Raw genomic sequence first — 22,605 nt, 5'->3', positions numbered from 1 at the left:
GGACTGGGAATTACTGTGAGAAATAAAGGAAAATTAAAGCATGAGAGTGGGAAGATAAGTAAATCTGATAGTGTAATTAACTTTCCCCCCAAAAGCAAAGCTTATCAATTACTTAAATAGCTAAATGTGAATAAATATGTGTGTGTTGGGGGGGAGGGGGGACAAGAAATAAGGGGGAAGGGACAAGGAGGAAGAAACAGGGCTTGCGCACCTAGGTAATTGTTGCACACTGAAAGAGGCCAATTTCTAGCAAGGAAAATTACTCCTGTTAGAGATGCTAAGCTCTGAACCTTCTCCTGATGGAGTCACTGAAATTTTGTTTCTTCTATATGTGAAGAAGAACAGAAAGAGTGAATCTGAAATTCCTCACCTTTTCCTCCTCCAGTGTATCCAGGTAGTTAAAACAATTCCTTTAAGGTGTAGCAGACCTAGGCCCAAATACTTGCTCTGCCTGATTCAGGTTGTGTCTACACATGAAATTAATTCAAAGCAATAAACTCTGGAGCACTGAAATGTATTGCTCCTAGGTGCTACATTTACTTTTGCATCTAGGATAGCAGCATGCTGAGCCAGGTTGAAGCAGCCCCAGCTGGCAGGGGGCCCAGGGAGTCAGTCTGACAGCCCAAGGCTGCTTTGACCAGGCTCAACATGCCAGGAAGGGTCTGGTTGTGGTACAAGGGTGCTCCAGTGTGGGGCCAGCAAACAGGCAGCCCCTGCACTGAAGCACTCTCATGCCTCAGCCAGCCCCATCAGCATCTACATGTGCACTGCTGCACACTAAAGAACACTGCCATAGGATAGTACTGGTGTTTATGAACACTAACCTGCTGCAGAGTTAATTAGTTCACTGCAGCCTAATCGGGATGCACATATAGACACTGTGACTTTACTTCACAGCTAATTAGGCAGCTCCACAGTAAATGTCTTGTGTAGATGCACCCTCATAGTAGCAAATAAATCCATACTTCTGAAGGAGTGTGCTCTTCTCACTAGGTTACTAAATATTCTCAGATCCATGTCTCTCACTTTCTCCAATTGGACTGGTTCCACTTTGTATAAACAATGAAGTAATCATTGGCAGTGAGAGCAGACTGACTCTATAGCTTAGTAATTAGGAATCTCAGCTGGGATGTGATTCAAGTTCCTACTTCAAGTAATATTGAATTAATTATACAAAATGGGAAAGAGTAGAGGATTTAGATGATCACAGAGATAGACATCAGACATCATTTGACATCATTTGAAAGTTTGAGAATGAAATTGGTATTGGTGATGAGCTTAGATGCCCAAAATACCCCTGAGGTTTTGGGATACTGTGATTGCAAAATCTACTGTAGTAAGTGGGAAAACTTAAAATTCTGGGGCGAAAACGAATATAAGGAACCTTACTATATTTTAAATTATTACTCAGTGTTGACACTGGATTTTAGGAACCCAGCCCCTATACCTCTGTTCTGGGTGAGCACAACCCTCAGACCAACCACAACACCTGTCAGTTGATAATAGGCAAATTTATTGCTACAGGGTGATAAAAAATCAACAGCACAAACAATCAAGCAGTTTTATATCTACCAATCCTAGGGCTGTCAAACTATATCCGGTCAGGATGCAGGCTTTACCCAGAGGCTCTGTCTCTTAGGTGTCTGCAGTCTGGAGGTGGGATGCCGAGGCCCACAGCCCCGCTCCAGTGGAGTGCATGAGATGGGCTACCAATATGATCTCAGTCCATGGTGACCTCAGGGACCCTTTCCAGGGACAGGGATGGGGACCCCTCTCATGGATCAAAATGGGGAGGGACAGGGAGGAACAGGACAAAGGGAGAAGCTCTTTGTTAATCTCAAGTCTCTGCTTTTGTATTCTTCTTCCCCCTTGATGACTCCTGATGACTCTTCATCCATGGCTGTCTCTGGTGGGTTGTTTCTCTGTGGTCACACGGCCATGTAGTTTTACAAGCCTTCTCCTAACTTGGTCTGTTCCCTCAAATCTGGAACTTAGGCCCCCCTGCTCTTTGAGACCTTATTGCTGGTGTCACTTATCTTGTGGTATGGGACCGTATAGTACATACTTATCTGGTTCCCAGGCTGTGTGTCCTTGTTGTGTTAGACAACCTGTCTGCTATAAAGGCTGTGATCTTGTGTTATGGCATGCCCCACTCAGTTTTCAGGTTGTGTCTATCCATTGGTCTTGTTGTGTTATTAGCCCATCTGCTTTTAATTAACCCCTGATGCCCATCTTGACCCCTTATAATACATATATCTATACCTATAAGCCAATTCCCAAAAAATACAGACCTTTAAATATCATTTCTAAGCCAACTCTCAGGGGTCTTATAACTTGTGTACTCATGTAACTAAGAGACACAAAAATTACAATTATATACAAGTCTTCTTACCCAAGAATATTATGATATTGGCAAAAAGGAAAGTAAAAGAAATATATCATAATATATATCACTCATATATATATATATATCTATATCGTAATATATATTATGATATATATCTATATCATAATATATATCACTCTTAAATTAACATTATTTTGAATTCTAATTTTTCTAAAATCATGCAAATAGTAATAATGAGTGTTACAGGGCTTGTATAGTCACTTTATTTTGATTTTTAGTTTTAAAAGTGTGCCTGTGTACTGCCACAATTCCTACAGAATATAGGAGTGAATCAGAATCTGAATCCCTCTGTCTCTAGTATCTTATCTGTTGCACTAGGAAGTCTAATTGCTTCATAGTCATATATTGAAGGATGGTTATTATAAGGCCCTTGGTTCATCCTCTGTAAGCACAAGACATTGAATAAACTTTCTTACACAGATTTAGAAACAGTTCTTTTTTAACCATTGAAAACCTTTGAAGGTTTTCAAACAGTACTGTCAATGTTGGCCTTGACGAAGGCTTACATCGACTTTGGTTACAAGGCATTATAATTGGTTAGAGCTGGCCAATTAGTAGGGTCAAATTCTTGCTTCAGAGTGTTAATAGAATGTCCAGGTATTACCAAGTATTTCTAACAGTGATTGTGATGTGAATGCTTCTGCTATGGCCCTCATGAAAAATCAGTTTGCCCCATATGTGGATAAATACCTAATCTGCAAACAGAACAGCTTTCACCTAGGAAAAGCAACAATGAGCTAGCTGCTCAATCTATCTCAACAAATTGATGGTGGTTTTGAAGGAGGCTAAATCACCAGATTCATTGTCTATGTTTATTGATGTAACAGCCACCTACGATACATTTAACCACAGATGACTCCATAATACCCTGGGAATAACAAAAGATCTATACTATACAGAGATGATATGAATTCTGCTCAAAAACAGAACTTTTTTACTAAACTGAATGAGAAGTGAAGCAGATGGAGGCAACAGATGAATGACCGCCCCCAAGAAAGCATATTTGTTCTGCTGTTATACAATACCTATATGAATGATCAACTGATCAATTTGGAAACAAAATATTTGGCTATGCAGATGACCTGTGTATAACAGCATGGATTGACCAAGGGCAAGTCATGCTTGACCCACTGATCACCTTCTATGATGAGATGACTGGCTCTGTGGATATGGGGAGACCAGTGGATGTGGTATACCTTGGCTTTGGCAAGGCTTTTGATATGGTCTCCTCCAAAATTCTAGTAGGCAATCTAAGCAAATACAGGTTGGATGAATGGACTATAAGGTGGATAGAAAACTGTCTGGATCACTGAGCTCAGTGGATAGCTGCCAATGGCTCAATGTCTAGCTGGCAGCTGGTATCAAGTGGAGTGCCCCAGGGGTTGGTCCTGGGGCCAGTTTTATTCAATGTCTTCATCAGTGACCTGGAAAATGGCATGGAGTGCAGCCTCAGCAAGTTTGAAGATTACACCAAGCTGAGGGGTGTACTAGATATTCTGGATGGTAGAGTTAGGATTCAGAGAAACCTAGACAAATTGGAGTATTGGACCAAAATAAATCTTATGAGGTTCAAGTGTGAAGTCCTTCACTTAGAATGGAACAATCCCATGGTCAGGCTGGGTAAGTAGCTCTGTAGATGGCTGACTGGCTCTGCAGGTGGCTGACTGATTAGATAGCAGCTCTGCAGAAAAGAACCTGACGGTTAGTGGGTAGTAAGCTGAATATGAGCCAACAATGTGCCCTTGTTGCCAAGAAGGCTAACAGTATACTGGGCTACACTGGTATGTGTGCTGCCAGCAGATCAAGGGAAGCAATTATTCCCCTCTATTCAGCACTGGTAAGGCAACATCTGGAGTCCTGTTTTCAGTTTTGGGGCCCCCACTACACAAACGGTGTGGAAAATTTGGAGAGGGTAGAGTGAAGAGCAACAAAAATGGTTGGGGGGTGGGGAGCATGACTTATGAGGAGAGGCTGAGGAAAATGGTGGTGCCAGAGGACTGGAAGAGGGCCACCATGGTTCCCATCTTCAAAAAGGGTAAGAAGGAGGACCAAGGAAATGATAGGCCAGTTAGTCTTACCTTGATCCTGGGCAAGCTTTTTGAGAAAATTATTCTGGCACATATCCACGAGGGGTCAGCAGGGGAGGTCATGCTTAGGGGTAACCAACATGGGTTCATTAGTGGCAGGTCCTGTCAGACCAACCTGGTGGCTTTCTATGATCAGATTACCAAATCATTATATGCAGGAGTAGCAGTGGATATAGTCTTTCTGGACTTTTGGAAGGCCTTCGACAGTGTCTCTCACCCTGTTCTCATTAAGAAACTGGGGGACTGTGGTGTTGACACCTACACAGTCAAGTGGGTCACCAACTGGATCACTGAGAGTGGTGGTGGATGGGTTATTTTCAGCCTGGAGGGATGGTGGCAGTGGGGTTCCACAGGGCTGGGTCCTCGGGCCTGCACTGTTCAACATCTTCATCAGTGACTTGGACGAAGGGGTAAAAAGCACCCTGATCCAATTTGCTGATGACACAAAGATGTGCGGGGATGTTGGTGTGCTAGAAGGGAGAAATAAGCTACAATCAGACCTAGACAGGTTACAAGGGTGGGTGGACAAGAATAGGATGGGATTCAACACTGACAGGCCCAAAGTGATGCACCTGGGGAGGAACAACCAGCACCACACCTACAGGCTGGGGAACTCCCTTTTTGTCAGTACAGAAGCGGAACAGGATCTTGGAGTCATAATTGACTCCAAGATGAACTTGGGCCGGCAGTGTGGGGATGCAGTCAGGAAGGCTTGTCATGCATCCACAGATGCATCTCAGCCAGTTCCAAGGAGGTGAACCTCCCCCTCTATGCGGCACTGGTCAGGCCGCAGCTGGAGTACTGAGTCCAGTTCTGGGCTTCACACTTCAAGAGGGATGTGGACAACATGGAGAGGGTCCAGAGGAGGGCCACTCGCATGATCAGAGGGCAGCAGGGAAGGCCTTATGAGGAGAGGCTACGGGACCTGAACCTGTTCAGCCTCCAGAAGAGAAGGCTGAGGAGGGATCTAGTGGCTTTTTACAAACTAGTCAGAGGGGATCAGCAGGCATTGGGGAAGTCCCTGTTCCCCCAAGCACTGCCAGGAGTGACCAGAAATAATGGTCACAAGCTGGCAGAGGGTAGATTTAGGCTAGATATCAGGAGGCGCTACTTCACGGTCAGGGCGACTAGGATCTGGAACCAACTTTCAAGAGAAGTAGTGCTGGCTCCTACCCTGGGGGTCTTTAAAAGGAGGTTAGATGTAGACCTTGCTGGGGTTGTTTGACCCCAGTACTCTTTCCTGCTATGGCGGGGGGTTGGACTAGAAACTATGAAACTCAGCTTATTTAGCCTTGAGAAGATTGAGAAGGGATTCAATAGCAACTTTCAACTACCTGAAGGGTGGATCCAGAATGGATGGAGATAGACCATTCTAAGTTGTGGTAGGTGACAGAGGAGCAATGGTCTCAAGCTGTAGTAACGGAAGTTTAGCTTAGCTATCAGGAAAAACATTGTCACTAGGAGGGTGTCAAAACTCTGGAACTATTTCCCAAAGAGATTGTGGAATATGTATCCTTGTGGGTTTTGGAGACCCAGCTAGACAAAGCATTGTCTGGGATGATCTAGTTGGGGATGGTTTTGGTTTGAGCAGGGGGTTGGACTAGATGACCTCCTGAGAGTCCTTCTAACCTTAATTTTCTATGATTCTATGACTCTATAGCAGGCCAAAAAACTAGCTTTGACCAAATTGAAAAATCCTTAAGTGAGGCACTAACAGGCCTGACCTCATACTATTTTGAAAAACAATTAAATGCCAGCCCAGCAAAAAAACAAGTATGTGCCTTCCATCTGAAAAACCATGAGGTAAACTATCAGCTCAGCATTCCATGGTCCAGGGCCCTACTATCCCACTGTCCAAATCTAGTTTACCTTGGAGTCATCCCCAATCAAACCTTCTCATATAAAGAACACATCACAAAGAGCAAATCAAAGATGAGCACTCAGAACAACTTTCTATATAAGCTTGTCAACTTGAAATGGGGAGCTATCCCCTCAACCATCAAAACCAGTGCTCTGGCTCTCAGATTCTTCTCTGTTGAATGTGCATGTCCCGTATGAGAGACAGTCTAAGTACCTTGATCCCATTCTGAATGATAGCTGATAATGATGTAGTGCACGATGTTTGAAGCCTATCAGCCTAAACAGGGTGTACCTGCTGGCTGAAATCACTCCATCTGATATCAGGAGACCTGTGATCATCAGGACAGAATGATCAAGACAAACTGAAGATGAGATACACCTGATGTATGACTGTCCCGCAGCACACAGATATCTGTAGTCACATAGGAGATTCCTCATCAGCACCCAAACTCTCAACATCATACCCAAGGAGAAACAACTATAGATGTGGAATGAGAGGCTGAAAAAAATACATGATAGTAGAAAAATGGACGTTCCAGGAGCCAAGTCCTTATCACTAGCGGTTGCCAAACCATGGCAAAAGTGACAATATACCAACTGCCTTACATACTAAAGTTGGACACTTCAAGGAAGTAATGAAGAAGTGAGGCTATACTGTTGCTTCAACCACCTGTGACAACATCACAGAGCCTCAAACTATGGAACACCTGCTGCACTCTCTGCTGTTTTAAGGCACATGTACAATGAAAGACATTGCAAAGTACAATAAATGAGCAAAAGCATGTATAATAAATAGTCACATGTGGTGTAGAAACACAAGAAGAATAACATCTGCTTCATATGAAGTAATGTTGCAGTAAGCAATTAATTATGAGATCTGCGCACTGAGAAAAACATTCCTTCCAAGCTCATTCTCAGATGTTAGCTTTTTTCTTGACATTTAAGATTGTTGATTCCCTCCAAAGCTCTTGTTTCTTTTTAATGTCTATTGTTATAGTTCAATATATTTGTGTTACCTATATATATATATATTCAATCCTGTTTTAATCCCAGTAACACCTGTTCTTCAATTATTTGTAGCAGCATTAAAATTGTACACACCTGAAGGGATAGGAAGGGGTGCCCTGCAGAGGGACAGAATATGAAGAAAGAGAGAGTTTGTCCCAGTAGGGATACCATTTTCCCTGAGAGTCAGTGAAGCTATTTTGGAGGCAGCCCTCTTTGAAGTTGGAGGAGTGATGTAACCACAGCATGGGGTTTGAATGAGAGGAACATTAGCAAAAGCCTAAGAAGAGTCCTGGTCTGGGATTGGCTGAAAGGGCTTGCTTAAAATGGGAGGTAAGTTCTTCTTGGGGAGGAGAATATAAGGAAGAAAGAGATGGGGAGAGACAGGATGGAGACCAGTAAAAGGACATCACCATGGCGGTCCCCCAGAGAGCCCCTGACAGAGCTCTGCAGAGGTAGCAGCTTAAGGCTGCACTGGAGAGAGAAACACAGTATCCTTTCTTCCTCTCTTCCCCCTTTGGAGCCTTTCCAGGACAGACACAAAAGAGGACCTTCCTGTCAGGAGACTCCGAGCCTGGGAAGACCCTCCTATAAGCCCCTGTGTGGCATGGGTGAGCACAGTAGGGGAGGTGGATGCAGAACAAGTGGGAGGCTGCCTGGTTTTCTCCATGAGTGAGAATGAAACCAGGGATGGGCAGGTTAAGCGTGCCAGAGGGATAGAGGGGGCTGGGGACTCCCACCAGAAGCCCCGGTGGTAGGCAGGGCCTGGGGAGGGTCTGCATTTGCTGGGTGGTGTGAGGGTGTGCTGAGCAGTGGGAACTGCAACAACCTGTAGTCCAGACTCCACTTCCTACTGTGCCAGGGGATGGGGTTGGGGCCAGAATAAGCTCTCCTGCAGAGATTGCAGGGGAGAAGTCACCGCCTGGTGCACTGACACCCCTGATGCTCATGAGAGGGACTCCAGCAGTGGGGACCCACTCACAGCCTTGTGCCAGGGACACAGAAATAGTCCTCCCTAAGAAACCAAGCTGAGGGGGCAGTGTACACAGGGTCCTCATAGTTTGTGGATGATAGCAAGCTCTGGGGAAACATGGATATACTGGAGGATAGGGCCAGGATCCAGGAAGATCTCAACAGGCTGGACCCTTTAACACAGATAAGTGCAAACTCCTTTATCTGCGTAAGAAGAACCCTTACCACAACTACATGATGGTTGGTGGCCCACTGGATGGCACAGAATCTGAGTGAGACCTGGGGGTTACGATCAACCAGAAAATGAATATAAGCCAGGAGTGCGATGAGGTTGCTAGGAAAGCAAATAGAGCTCTGGCATGCATTATCCGATGTGTGCCCAGTAGATCCAGGGACGTGCTCCTCCCTCTCTATTCACACTGGTGAAGCCTCAGCTGGAGTACTATGTCCAGTTCTGGGCACCGCACTTCAAGAGGGACATAGATAAGTTCAAGGGGTCTACAAATAGGGGCCACCCACATGGTCAAAGACATGGAGGATAAGTCCTATGAGGAGAAACTTAAGGAATGGGACCTGTTCAGCCTGAGTAATAGAAGGCTGAGAGGTTACCTGATGGCTGCCTACAAGTACATCAGGGGAGAACAAAAAGATTTGGTGGAGCAACTCTTCAGGAGGGCACCTCAGGGGAAGACAAGGACAAATGGACATAAGCATATAAAGGGCAAATTCAGGCTAGGCATAAGGAATAACTTTTTATCCATAAGGGTCACTATGTTGAGAGCAAATGCAGTCCTGGATCATGGAACCCTAGATTAAGTAGGCCACAAGATGACATCTATCTGACCCACCCATTGCAGAGTGATGTAAGCTACCTGCAAAGGCCCTGGAATAGAGTGCCATGCACACACCCACATGCTGGGTGCAGAGCCTAATTGAGTGGGGTGCACTACCCATAAAAAGGGAGGCTCTGTTTGACAGGTTGATATGTGTGTGAGACTCTTGGTGTGTGGCGTGGCTGGACTGAGAGGTCTGTGTGTGTTTTCGGATTGGAGAGAGGCTCGGAGAAATTGAAGATGGGTGTTTAGTGAGGGAATTGGTGGTTGTGTTGCTAGGGTGAGAGACTGGAATGAGACTTAGGATAGAGTGACTGGTTTCTTTGGCCAGTTCACTGTGGAGGCAAGCCATGCTGGATTCCAGTGACCTCTGAGGCTCCATCAGTCTCCTCCCTTCATTGTGGTGAATCTCCACTGGAGGTAGATAGGGTTGACTTTCCAGGTTTCTTTCCCTCTGGGTTCATGTATCACATAAAGCAGTGGCCATCTACTTCCCATTATAAGTATCACCCATTCCTTTTCTCCCTCGCTCTTGTCCTGGTTTTGGGTTGCCCCTCCTTGTTTGTGAGGGGAAGGTAAGCCCTACTGAGCAGGTGCCTGAGGAACAAACCATGTTTGGAAGACTAGAGGCAAGGACACAAACCTAATAAAGTTTCCCCTCTCCCTCAGTAAAGTCTATCCCATCCTTGAGGGAATATTATATTGTTGTTGATTAGATTTATTAAGGTTTAGATAGAATAAGTATAAGATAAGAATTATATTGCTGCATTGGTAAGGGTCATTGTGGGGACTCTGTGGGTGTGTTGTTTGCTTCCCTGTTTTTTGTTGTGATTTAATAAATAATTCTATTCATGTCAGTTTACATCCTACGTGAGTGTTCTAATTAATCATAGCTCACTAATTGCCTAGTTAACAAGGCAGTGATCAGATATGCCTTGATTAACCTGTTAACCAACCCAGGGTCAAAAACCATCCCTTGTTGATTTGGACTCATTAACAGCCTCTGTTTGAGCACTTAATTAGTCCTAATTAAGTCCAGGGTCAACAGCTAGACTCTGGAACACACTCCCACCAGAGGTGGTGCAGTCACCATCATTGTAGGTGTTGAAGAAGAGTCTGGATAGGCACTGTGCTGAGCTTGTCTAAGCACAATAACTTCCTGCCCACAGCATGGGACTGGACTTAGTGATACTACAGGTACCTTCCATTTCTACAATGCTACACACTGGTGATGCAAAAGGGATGCAGGTGTACCCCCTGAGATTGGCTGCTTGCAGGTGATCCCCACTTGCCACTGCCACGCACCCCCCACACCAATACTGTTGCTGCTGCCTGCAGGTGGTTTCCATGCCCCACGAGCCTCAGGAGGCATGAGGCATGATTCTGTATTCTAGTTATCCTGGAGCATACAAGTTATAAACTGTGTTTAAATAAGTTCTAGATGGTTTATGAGTTGGTGTATCCATGTATTGGTTCCTTATTTAACATGGGTAATTTGTATACCTTCCCCTGGTGTAAGGTGTATTAGAGAAGCATTAATCCTGAAGCCACCATCACCAAGTTATGTTGTGTATCATTATTTGGTTTACTGTATTAGTTATATGTTATCTTGTACATAATTAAATTCTGTAAATCATTTTATAATGGTCTGCAACGTTGTTTTGATTGTCAGGGGAGGCTCTTTGCTCAGGGACCCTGTAACTGCTATCCAGGGAGCTGGGTACCTGCGGATCCCACTATTCAGGTGAAGGCATGGGTAGCATTGAGCCCAGGGTTACATACATCTTGTGGCAATGAGTTAGGTGTGGGGGAAAGTATTTTCTTGTATTAGTTTTGAAATGTGTATCTTTCAGTTTTATTGAATAATACATTATGTTATCAAATAAAGTGAATAGAAGTTTTGGCCTATATTTAATATTGTACATATTTTAATGCAGTCTCTTTCATTTTAAGATAATTCAACTTCCTCTGAAAGTTTTTCTCTAATTATTCTTACTGTCCCTTGCTGATAAACCCCAGAATTTAATCAAAATAAGACGGTGTATTACAGTTTGAAAATAATATAAAGCAGTAAGGTATTACATTTACAATCCAGATCACAGGGGAAATACAGTAAAATATTATTTACCCAATGCATGTTATAACTATAACACAAAACCTCAGTACATGTTAGCATTGGCTCTAGTAAAACAAGTTATTTTTAGGCATTTTTTAGCCCCATGATGAAAACTGACACATGAAAGACAGTGTTTCTACCAAACAGAATTTTTTTTCTTACAATTATTGTTATTGTTGTTGTTGTTGTTACTACAAGTGGGGAGGATATAAGTATTTCAGGAGTGAACAAAAAACACCACAGTAATAAAATAAAAAAGTTGAAATTATAAGTGTGTATGGTTAACTTCTGATCCTCTTTAGGTGTGTCTACATGAAATGCTTTACTGTACCTTAGCCAAATTTACTGTGTGGCATGGGCACACATCTATGTGTGCATGCCCTTACTGCATAGTATAAATAGCTAATTGCTTCTAAATTTGATACCAAATGCAGGTGTTGGGTCCCTGCAGGTGGCAAATGCAGGTATCAAATTTAGATGCAATTAGTTCACATGCAGTAACACATGTGTAGATGCAACCCAACACTAAGTTTAGTGCCAGGTATGCCTTGCCTTGTGATTAAGGAGCTGGCCTGAGCGCAGCTCCACATCTACTGGTTGTGCACTTCTCCTGCCCTAAAGCTGGGCTTCTCTCTGGCAGCCCCTAGCTGCAGACTATAAAAATCTGCAGCCATTCTGTGCCTTGGGGAACACTACACAGAATCCTGGTGGGTACCGTGCAATCCGTAGGACAACTGCAGGCCTTGTGTGCCCCCCTGGGCAGAACACAAGCTGCCTCTTCCTGCCCTGTTTCTTCTCCAGAGATGCTGGTTGGCCACAGGTGAATGTTGCCAAGGGCTACAGCTTGCTGTGCCCCTTGTCCAGTCCTGATAACGCCCCCAGGGCTGTTGCCTGGCTGTCTCTGGTGGCAGGACGAGCACCTGCTCCCTGCTGCTCCTCACCCCCATCAGTGTCTTCTGTCTTCATAGGTATTGTGGTAAAGTGTCTCTGCCAACTAGCTCCCAGTCCCTGGCCATGCCCCTGTGCTAGGTGCTGCTAGCAGATGACAGCCCTGGGGCAACTCCCCAGAGAGGCCCCAAGTGCTGGGATTGGGGTGCATCCAGCCTCTTGCCCCAGTTGTCTGTGAGCCCTGTGTGCCCTGAGCCCAGGCACCATGGTCTCAGTGTCAGCACAACAGAGCAGGTGACCTCCAGAGAGGAAGGGGGGAGGTGGATCTGGAGCTGTAACAGCAGGTGCTGCCAGCAGCCTGTCCTGTCCCAGCCTAGGAAGCAGGCAGAGGAGGCAGGCTGCCTGCAGCCAGGACCCAGTGGGCTGCCAGCCCCAGAAGATCAAGGGGGAAAGAGGGGCTTGGCCCATAGCCACTTAGCCCTGGGCCTGCACACTTCCTTACCATGGTCCCTGGTCAGCCATGCAGGGTCAACCCCAGATCTGAGTCTTCTGGTACACATCATCTCATCTATGAAATCTTGCAATCTCTCACAAAAGGCTTCTGTCTCTTGCCTTTTCAGGGCCAATATCTGGACCCAGGGGAGAGCCCACCAGGCCCAGCAGGGATGCGGACTCTGGGTTGCTGCCACCCAGCACTGGAGCCATCTGGGTACACTGGCTGCACCAGCAGCACTCACTGGATAGAGCCATACTGCTCCAGTGGCTAGCGGTGGTGGCAGAGGAATTGGAGGTGTGGGTGCAGGCCTGGTGGGAAGAGAATATAGCCTTGGAGAAAGTGTGGGGCTCAGAATAGGGAGATCACTGGACATGGATGGAGGTCATGGAGTGGGAGCAGATTGAGTTCCTTTGGCAGCAAGCCCAGGCAGTGGAGGCAGATGATCCTGATTGCCAGTCCCTGGCCATTGTTCTGCACCTGGTGGTTGTGTCCATGCCCCCCACTTCCTGGCCCTCATCCATGGCTCCACAGGGCCCCTTGATCCCTCCTGCTGCTCTACATCAGGCCCCTACCTGGAGCTGGGAGGAGGTCCTCCAGTGTCTCCTGCTTGCAGAAGCCTCTGGCCTCAGCCCAGACCTTCAGACAACTACCTATGCCTAGCCCCACCACTCTCCCCCACACCATGCACCTAAGGATCTGGACATGTCTCAAGGGGACCCACCCTCATGGAGTGCCATCACAGGCAGATGCAGCACAACACTGCTGCTCGCTGGGGTCACTGCAGACCCCTGACCCATGGCACAATGACCTGAGGCTGGGGTGCTGGGCCCCTGCCCCTAGCCCCCCAACCCCCCCCCCCAACTCTAGGACAGTAAAACAGAGATATTGTACATAATATTGGCATTGTAAAGATGGTCTCATTTTTTCTTGGTGGGTGAGGTGACCAGTGGAAGGTTTCTGTTTTGTTGGGGAGGAAGGGGGGAAGCAGGGGTTGTTTCATGTAAGGGAAATAAAGATTTGTTCTCCTGACACATGCCTGTAGTGATTATGATGCAGGGGGTGGTCAAGTGGGGTTGGGGCTCCATGGGCTGCAGTAAAGGTGAGCTAGAACAGGGAGCACAGGAGGAAGAAGTCAGCCAGGTCCTACTTCACCTGGTGCCATGGACCCCACTAACAGGTATGCAGCTCTCCTGGGGCCTGGGTGGTGAGGAGGGCTGCTGGGGCAGCATGGCCAGCACCATGGCCAGCAGGAGCGTGGGGCACTGGTCACTGCTGCCAGGGGCAGGGCTGGAGCATCAGGGCACTGGGAGTCATTGGCAGGGGTAGGGTCAGGGGCTGGAGCAGCCATGGCATGGGGAGGCAAGGTGGGCAAGGAGGGAGCTGCTGCCTGCTGCCCCTGGACTAGGCATATGGCTCCTGGGCAGGGAAGGGGCTGACCAGGGATAAGAGGGCAGGGCTGTGCTTCCAAGATGGTTGCCAACTGCTGGCAGCAAGGGCCAGAGGCTGGAGCTCCTCCCAGAGCTACAAGGGCATGTAGTAGGGCTGGAGGGACTTGATATTAAATTTAATGCCAAGTTGCTGCATGTGTAGACACCTACCAAAAATCGCTTACTGTACATGAGCTTAATGTGCAGTTGGAGGGACTTGGTATTAAATTTAATGCCAAGTTGCTGCATGTGTAGACACCTACCAAAAATCACTTACTGTACATGAGCTTAATGTGCAGTAAATTTAGTTGCAACTAATTACACGTGTAGATGCACCCTTTGTAACATACACTAACAAACACATGTATTTTGAGCTCGTACAAAAAATGGGTTAGCACCTTCTTTAAGGACTAGCTGGCTCCCCAAACTTTTTCCCAGAATGCTTTCTGGGGGCTGGCCCTTTAAATATGTCAAGGCAGGGACTACTGCTGTAAAATGGCTATTTTGGGCCTAGCTGTTATTTGCTATGTCTCACTCCCTTTTGACTGGTAAAGACTGCTAACTCTTGTCGTGTTTTTCCCTGCTTGAAGAGCTGCCACATTCTAAGACCGTGACAGATTGTAGACAGGATACAACTGACGAATTAATAATACAAATAAACAAGCAGTTACCCATTGAGATATGCTGAATGTGTTGATGAAGACTATTTTTTTTTAAAGATTATATTGGTAGAATCGTTCCAACCAGTGCCTGCTCTTCTACCCCTGTTTACCTAAAAGGCTGTAAAATGGTAAAAGAGAAGGAATTCAAATGGATAACTCTTTTTGAAAATGAATTGTGATTTTGTTTTACATCCAGTGCCAATGTCCCCCCCTTCCTAAATATTAAGGGGTTTGACATTTCTCAGAAGGCTAATGTCTTGAAATTGTCAGACACCTAGGGTATTGGTGAAATCGTTAGTGGCTGCTGTGCAGTGAGGACAAGAGTGTTTATTGCTTACTCCCCTTATTCCACCTAGTTCCTGCTAATAATGACAGGTTCTCTGATAGCTGGCCCACAATTTTGAGATCATCTCTCTGCTTTGAATCTGCAGGGGTGAGATATTGTTTTTTGTATGCACCATTAGACTCTGGGTTTGTAATGAACATCTTAATTTCTCCAAATGAACCTAGATTTACTGCAACCAAAGTGCACATTCAGGCATTTTGGAGCTGCAAATCAACATTCTAAGGGGTAGGAAAATGATTTGGTGATAGTAAAAGAGCAATATGATGGAGGGAATGTGTTGAATTGGCATGAGAACCACATATTTGCTGGAACAGAAGAGAGAAATGTATCCAGGTATCTAAATATTTTCCATAAGTAAATTTTATTGAGAATAACAATACTCTGGGTTAAAGAAGATTTTCAAGACAATGCAGTACCTTCAGACTGAAGTGTTTGCATTGAGCCTGGCTTTGATGCTTTTTATACCATTATAATACAACACATCTTGACAGTAGCTGGAACAAATTCATGACCATATTTGTGCTTTAAAAGATCCAATGAAAAAATCATGTGGGAAAATATAGGGACTAATTCTCTTTTTACTTTGGCCCAAATTTATTGTAATAAATTAAAGCACTGATGGAGTGACAGTGTTGCTTAGTGGATAGACTGGGACTTAAGATTTTTTTTGTCTCATATACATTTGTGATCACCTCCCTCCCTCTCTAAGCATTTTGCTAGCTATAAATGAAAAGCACTATATAAGAGTTAGGTAGTATTATCATCTAAAATGGGAACTGGATCATGTCTTTATGTCAAGAGGAGCTCCACTGAAAATGGTAGAATGGTGCAGGCCTCTGATTATTTGCTAGCATAAAGAGATTGGAAATTAGTCTATTTAAGCAGAAGAGGCCATGCTAATTTAAATGCACTGAACATAATATAATATAACTAAGTAATAGTAATAGTTATCGGTATATGATTTACTTACTATTAAATAAAGTAAATTAAATAAAAAATAACCTCAACATTAATCTAGCATACAATTAATCTTATTCTAAAAAGCCTTAATCTATCGTACACTGCTGCCTTTCAGAAACAATGCTTTTGAGGGAAATTGTCTCCCTAATCTGCTCCTTCTTTTCTACTGACGTTTATTAGAGATGAAACACACATAGAAAATAATAGGATCACCACTCCCATATTCTTATTGGTTCCTTTTCCACAAGAACATGGAACACAAACAAGACAGCCTTCCATGCTAAAAATGCAGACAGATAAAGCACTACTGTTTGCATCTCAATTCTAAAATGTCAAGTGGAAAGAGCATTATTGTTCAATTTATTTTCAAAATCTGCAATATTATATATTCCAGTGTCCCTATATTATATGTGATATAATGCTTCATTCATGTATCATAGCCTATGACAGTTTAAGATGAAATTACAGACGTTTAGGGGCACCAATCAAGGGTGCAAACAGAAATTATATTTGCCATGCAATTGACACCCTGAAAATGCTCTGCCACTATGCTATGACACATGTACAATGTTGCAGAGTACATTAAAAGTAGCCAGCCATGTGACAAATTAACTCTCATCAAGTGAGGGATCAGATGAAGGTGCTCCACTTTGGGAATGCTTTAGGGAACTTCTGTCTCTAGGATCAATCTGTTGTGTGATCAGGTGTAAGCTGGGTTGGCAGGGTAGATGGATTTGAGCCCCGCCCCCACCTCACAACACCCCGCACCCATTCATTGCCTCTTCTAGCTCAGGCCAGGCAAACCCCAGCCTGAAGCTTACTCCCCTTCTTTTCCCCCTTCCTTTGAGCAGAGGCATTGTACTGTGGGATGGAGCTAGGGGAGAGAAACTGTACATAGGCTGCTCTGCTTGATTGGCTCCAAAATGGAGTCTGATTCCCCCACCCTCACCTCCCAGACCCAAGTGCAGAATATCTGTTGGGTTAGGGGGATGCTTTAACTCATGGTGCTTTATGTAAATTAGTCCCTATACTTTACATGGTACTTTTATATAAAGCACCTTGAGTTAGAGTGGGAAATCTGCATATCTGTTGGTGCCCCTAAATGCCTGTAATTTCAGCTTAAACTGTCATAGGCTATGATACATGAATGAAGCATTATATGACATACAATATAGGGACACTGGAATATATAATATTGCAGATTTTGAAAATAAATTGAACAATAATGCTTTTTCCACTTGACATTTAAGAACCAAGATGCAAATGAACATATTCTATTGAAGCCCAGTATGTTTCTTCCTATGGGGTGGGAGGAATGATGCTTTTGTTCCCTCCAGATTCCTAAACAAAAATGATGACAACAAAAAAAAGTCCTCAGATGATAATACACAATGCATATCAGTTCTAATGATCCAGTGTAATTATAGCTTTTTTTCTACTGATGACTATGTCAAATTGCTTAGATCCCTGTATATGGCTTTTCTCAATAGTTACATAAAAACTAACCTTTTAAATTATATTTAGACATAAATGCCAACAATGAGACAATACTATGGAGTATATTTTCCTCTAAATACTGGCTAAGTATTCTAGTCAATGTTAATATGAATTAAACGCATTCAGCAAGATGCTATTCTTGATATGCCTCTTTACATTTTTATGCTTTCCCTGAACATCAATCAATGTGCCACACCAAAGCATAAATAAGCCATTTTTTTTCCAACTTTGCTAAGAATATTCAGTCACTACTCTAATTTTTTCACTTCATTTGAGTAAAGGGGACAGTCCTCAACATATACATGGGAGACATGGTAGACTTTATAAAATATACCCACTAAGTTGGTGTTTTTCCAAGAGATTGCACGGTCCTTGCAGTCTATGAAGGCTGAGCCCCTCTGATTCAAGGAGGTTATATGTTCTGCCATAATGGCTGAAATGAATGAGTTCTGTTTAAAACACATCCACCCACCTCTCTGCATACTATGTTGGTTAGGATTATTACTCATTGAAAACACAAAAGCAACTTTTATTTTAGTTACACAATGCTGTTTAACCTAGTATATGTACTGTACACAACCAGTTGAAATTCCAATCAGTGCCCCAAAATGGCTAGACTTCCACCACTTGTATTATATGCTTGCATGCACAATCTGTGAGTGATCCAATAAGTAAGACCTCCCCCATCAATTTCTATTTTTTTTTTTTTGGTGTTAATGATTTATGATAGGAGTAGGAAAGAAAGCTGCCAAACATGCATTTGGGCCTCACAAGTACAGCCCAGCCTAGACTGACAAGCAGAACACAGGTAAGCAACAGGGGCCAGGGCAATGCTGAGATTAGGGGGCCAGTGCACACATCCTCAGGAGGCCTCAAATGCCTCTACACAAACACTCATAGTATGGGAAACAAGCAGGAGGAACTTACCCTCCTGCTAGCCGACACCAACCCAGACTTAGTGGGGCTCACTGAAATGTGGTGGGACCCAATGCACAAGTGGGTGGTGAATATCAAGGGCTATAGGCTGTACAAGAGGGACAGGACAGGGAGGAAAGGCGGGGGTGTGGCACTCTACATTAAGGGGGAATATACATCCCCATCAAGTAGCACAGAGTCAGAGGAGTGGCACACTGAAGTGCTCTGGGTTAGAATACAAGGCAGTCAAGGGGAAAAAGACTTAACAGTAGGGGGTCTACTACAGACTACCCAACCAAGGGGAAGAACTAGACCAGGAATTCTTAGGTCAGCTCACGGAGGTAGTTAAGTCAAAGGATGTGGTCGTCATGGGTGACCTGAACTTTCCAGACATCTTTCCAAGTGGGGGGCAGCTCCGCCAGCACTTCTGGCTTAGCCGGAAGGCCTGTTTGGCTGAGGGCACAACCCTGGGAATTTCAAACTGTGGGCTTTAAAAAGCAGCAGTTTGAAATTCCCTCGCAGTTGGGAAGCAGGAGCAGAGGGAGCAGGGTGCACGTGTGCCACTGGTGTACCCACTTTACCTCAATGGCGAAGGCAGCAGCTGCAGAGGAGACAGCAGTGGGGGCAGCAACAGCTGATTTCCCCCTAAGGTAAGTGGGGCAGAGGGTACAGCGCAGCTGAAGTGGATCCAGAGGGGAAGCCCTCTGGAGCCCTTTTACCTTGCCCGACAGGGAGCCGTGCTCCTGAGCTGCGTGTGGGCAGGCAGACAGCGAGGGGGGGGCTTTCCCCCAAGCAGGGGAGTAGCTCCAGGGGCCTTTCCCCCAAGTGGGGGGGGCAGCTCTGACTAGCCCCTTGGGATGGTAGTCCCTGCCACCCTGGGATCCCAGCGGGAGGGTCAGTAGGGGGCGAGGCCACCAGCCAACACTTCCGGCTTAGTCGGAAGGCCTGATTGGCTGAGTGCACAACCGCAGGAATTTCAAACTGCAGGCTTTTAAAAGTGGTGGTATGAAATTCCCTCGCAGTTGGGAAGCAGGAGCGGAGGGAGCAGGGTGCACGTGTGCCACACGTCTACCCACCTTACCTTGGCAGCAAAGGCAGCAGCTGCAGAGGAGACAGCAGTGGTAGCAGCAACAGCTGATTTCTCCCTAAGGTAAGTGGGGCAGAGGGTACAGTGCAATTCAAGTGGATACAGAGGGGAAGCCCTCCGGAGCCCTTTTACCTTGCCCAACAGGGAGCCATGCTCCTGAGCTGCGTGTGGGCAGCACACACGAACAGTGCTCGCAAACAAGCATGCTCTGTAAGTGTGCACCAGCCTTTGCGCTGGCATTCATGTAAGGCAGGCACAAGGTAGCTGCCCAGAGTGGCACCTCCAGTGACCAAAAGCGGCAGGCGCAGCTCTGCAGACATGGTGCAGATGTGGAGTACTGCTGCCGGGGCCCCACTCAGGCACAGCCGCCTGCCATGGGCTCTTCTGAGGACTCCACCCAGACAGAGCACATGGTGGGGTCGGTGGACCTTTGCCCCTCTGTCTGTGGGGGTGGTTCGGTGGGGTCCTGGAGGGGTGGGACCTGGTGGTTCCCTTGCCTGACACTCCTGTGCACAACTTAAGGCCCTGGAGGAGCAGGTGAGGGAGCTCCAGGCCGAGGTGAGCAGGCTCAGGGGAATCAGGGATGCAGAGGATGAAATTGATGCCTATTTCTGTTCTCTGCAGGCCCGGTCGCCCACTCTAAAGCCCCCACAGGAGACGCATCCAATGTAGAAGTGGCAGAAGGTGTCCAAATCCAAAGCTGCTAGGCCTAGAGTGGTGGAAGCTCCCCAGGTTCACCTGGGGAACAGGTTTGATGCCCTGGCAGCTGTGAAGGAAAAAGACAGTGACATTGCCTCCAGCGGAGATGATGCCGCTCTCCACATGGTAACGAATGGGCAGAGAGCGAACACCAGCAGGAAGAAACACCGGGTCCTTGTCATCAGAGACTCCATGCTTTGAGGACTAGAAGGTCCCATCTGTCAGCCTGACCTCATGATGTGGGACTTCTGCTTCATGCCTGGGGCTCAGGTTAGAGATATCATGGAGAGGATCCTGGCCTACATCCGATCTGCAGACCAGTACCCCATGGTTGTTATCCACATGGGGATGAATGACACGGCCAGGGGAAACCCTGAATGCATTATGAAGAGTTTCAAGGATCTGGGGGACAAGCTTAAGGAGATGGGGGCACAGGTGGTATTCTCCTCTCTTCTTCCAGTGAGTAGGCAGGGACAGCGACATGAGGCCTGCATTGGCAAGGTCAACCAGTGCTTACACAGTTGGTGCTTCCAGGCAGGCCTTGGGTTCTTTGATAATGACCCGTGCTTTTGGGCGGAGGGCTTGCTGGGGTGGGATGGGCTTCACCTCTCTCCTAAAGGCAAGCGTGTCTTCTCTTCCAGGTTGGCTGATCTCATACAGCGAGCTTTAAACTAGTGTCACCGGGGGAGGAGGCCGCAGGAAGACAAGGAGACACCACCCGAGTAAGACAGGTAACAAATGCTAGGAGTGCTCAGGTAAGAAACAGGGGTCCAAACAGTATCTCCCAAATCGGGGGGTGGCACACGCAGCTAGGCAGGGCCTTAAATGCCTATATATCAATTGCTCATAGTATGGGGAATAAGCAGGAGGAACTCGCCATCAGAATAGCCAGTTCAGACCCAGACATAATAGGTCTTACAGAAACTTGGTGGGATTTATCCCACAACTGGGCAGTTAGCTTTACAGGTGGGGTAGAGAAGGAAGGAAAGGCGGGGGTATGGCAGTCTATGTCAAGGAGCAATACACATCCTCTGCCAGCAAAATAGGGTCAGAGGGGCAAGCTGAAGTGCTCTTGGTCAAGATACAATGGGGCCATGGGGAGAGGGATCTAATAGTGGGAGTCTTCTACAGACCCCACAACCAAGAGGAGGAGTTGGACTGGGAATTTTCGGGCCAGCTTGCAGAGACACTTAAGGCAAGGGATGTTGTTGTCATGGGTGATTTAAATTACCTGGACATCTGCTGGGAGGAACAGTCAGTGAGGTCGGACTGTTCCAGGAGGTTCCTGGCTGAGATACAGGACTTCCACTTAATTCAGGAGATGCACAGTCCCACCAGAGGAAATGCCCTGTTGGACCTGGTCCTCGCCACAGGCGACAACCTGGGAAGGGGCCTTCTGGTCCTTGACCACCTGGGTGATAGCAATCATCGCTTGCTGGAATTCACCATCCAGCTCAGGGTGTCAAGGGCCAGCAGCAAGGAAGTGGCCCTAGACTTCAAGAGGGCCAACTTCAATGAGTTGAGATTAGTGGGAGAGGCACTGGGGTTCTCAAGGGCAGGGGAACTCAGTGCCCAAGATGAGTGGTCATTCCTTAAGGAGACAATACTCAGGGCCCAAGGGATGACCATCCCAACAAAAAGCAAGGGGGGCAAGAGTGCCTGAAAGCCCCCCTGGCTCACTAAGGGTGTACGGGAATGCCTGATTGCCAAAATGGCGTAAAATCGGTGGAAGGGGGGTGCTATCTCCAAACAGGAGTATACCTCCTCGGCTCGGGCCTGTAGGGGGGCTGTCAGGAAAGCTAAGGAGGACATAGAGCTAGGACTAGTGTCCAAAATCAAAGATAAAAAAAGTCCTTTTTCAAAGATATAGGAAGGATGAAGAAAGCACTGAGAAATGTGGGGCCCCTGCAAGATCCTGTGGGAAATCTAGTGGTTGCTTCAGAGGAGAAAGCAGACCTCTTTAACCAATTTTTCACTTCCATTTTCTTGTCCAGGGACCGGGACTTCCCCACCGTGATGCAAGATGGACTTGAGGGGAACTCCTCCAGACCTCAGGTTGGGGAGGACTGGGTTAGAGAGCTTCTGGAGGAGCTGGACGTGTTCAAATCAGCGAGTCCAGATGCTCTCCACACCAGAGTGTTGATGGAGCTAGCAGGGGTTATTGCAGGGCCCTTGGCATGGCTTTACGAGCGCTCGTGGTGCTCGGGCCAGGTGCCGGATGATTGGAAGATAGCCAACATGGTCCCCATCTTTATAAAAGGGAGAAGGGAGGACCCGGGCAACTATAGGCCCATCAGTCTTACCTCAATCCTAGGGAAACTCTTTGAGAAGATCATCATGGAGCACAT

General features: G+C 46.2%; 1 pseudogene; it reads left to right on the top strand.

Annotated features, from left to right (window-relative positions):
* Positions 1-8,449: 8,449 nt before the first annotated feature.
* Positions 8,450-20,932, top strand: LOC149872974 (uncharacterized; annotated as a pseudogene).
* The last annotated feature ends 1,673 nt before the right edge of the window (positions 20,933-22,605 follow it).

Source organism: Crocodylus siamensis, chromosome 1, assembly GCF_052110815.1.
Source record: "Crocodylus siamensis isolate JL-2025a chromosome 1, ASM5211081v1, whole genome shotgun sequence".
Lineage (NCBI taxonomy): Eukaryota > Metazoa > Chordata > Crocodylia > Crocodylidae > Crocodylus > Crocodylus siamensis.
The sequence above is the reverse complement of the archived record's forward strand: the minus strand, read 5'-3'. Positions and strand labels throughout refer to the sequence as shown.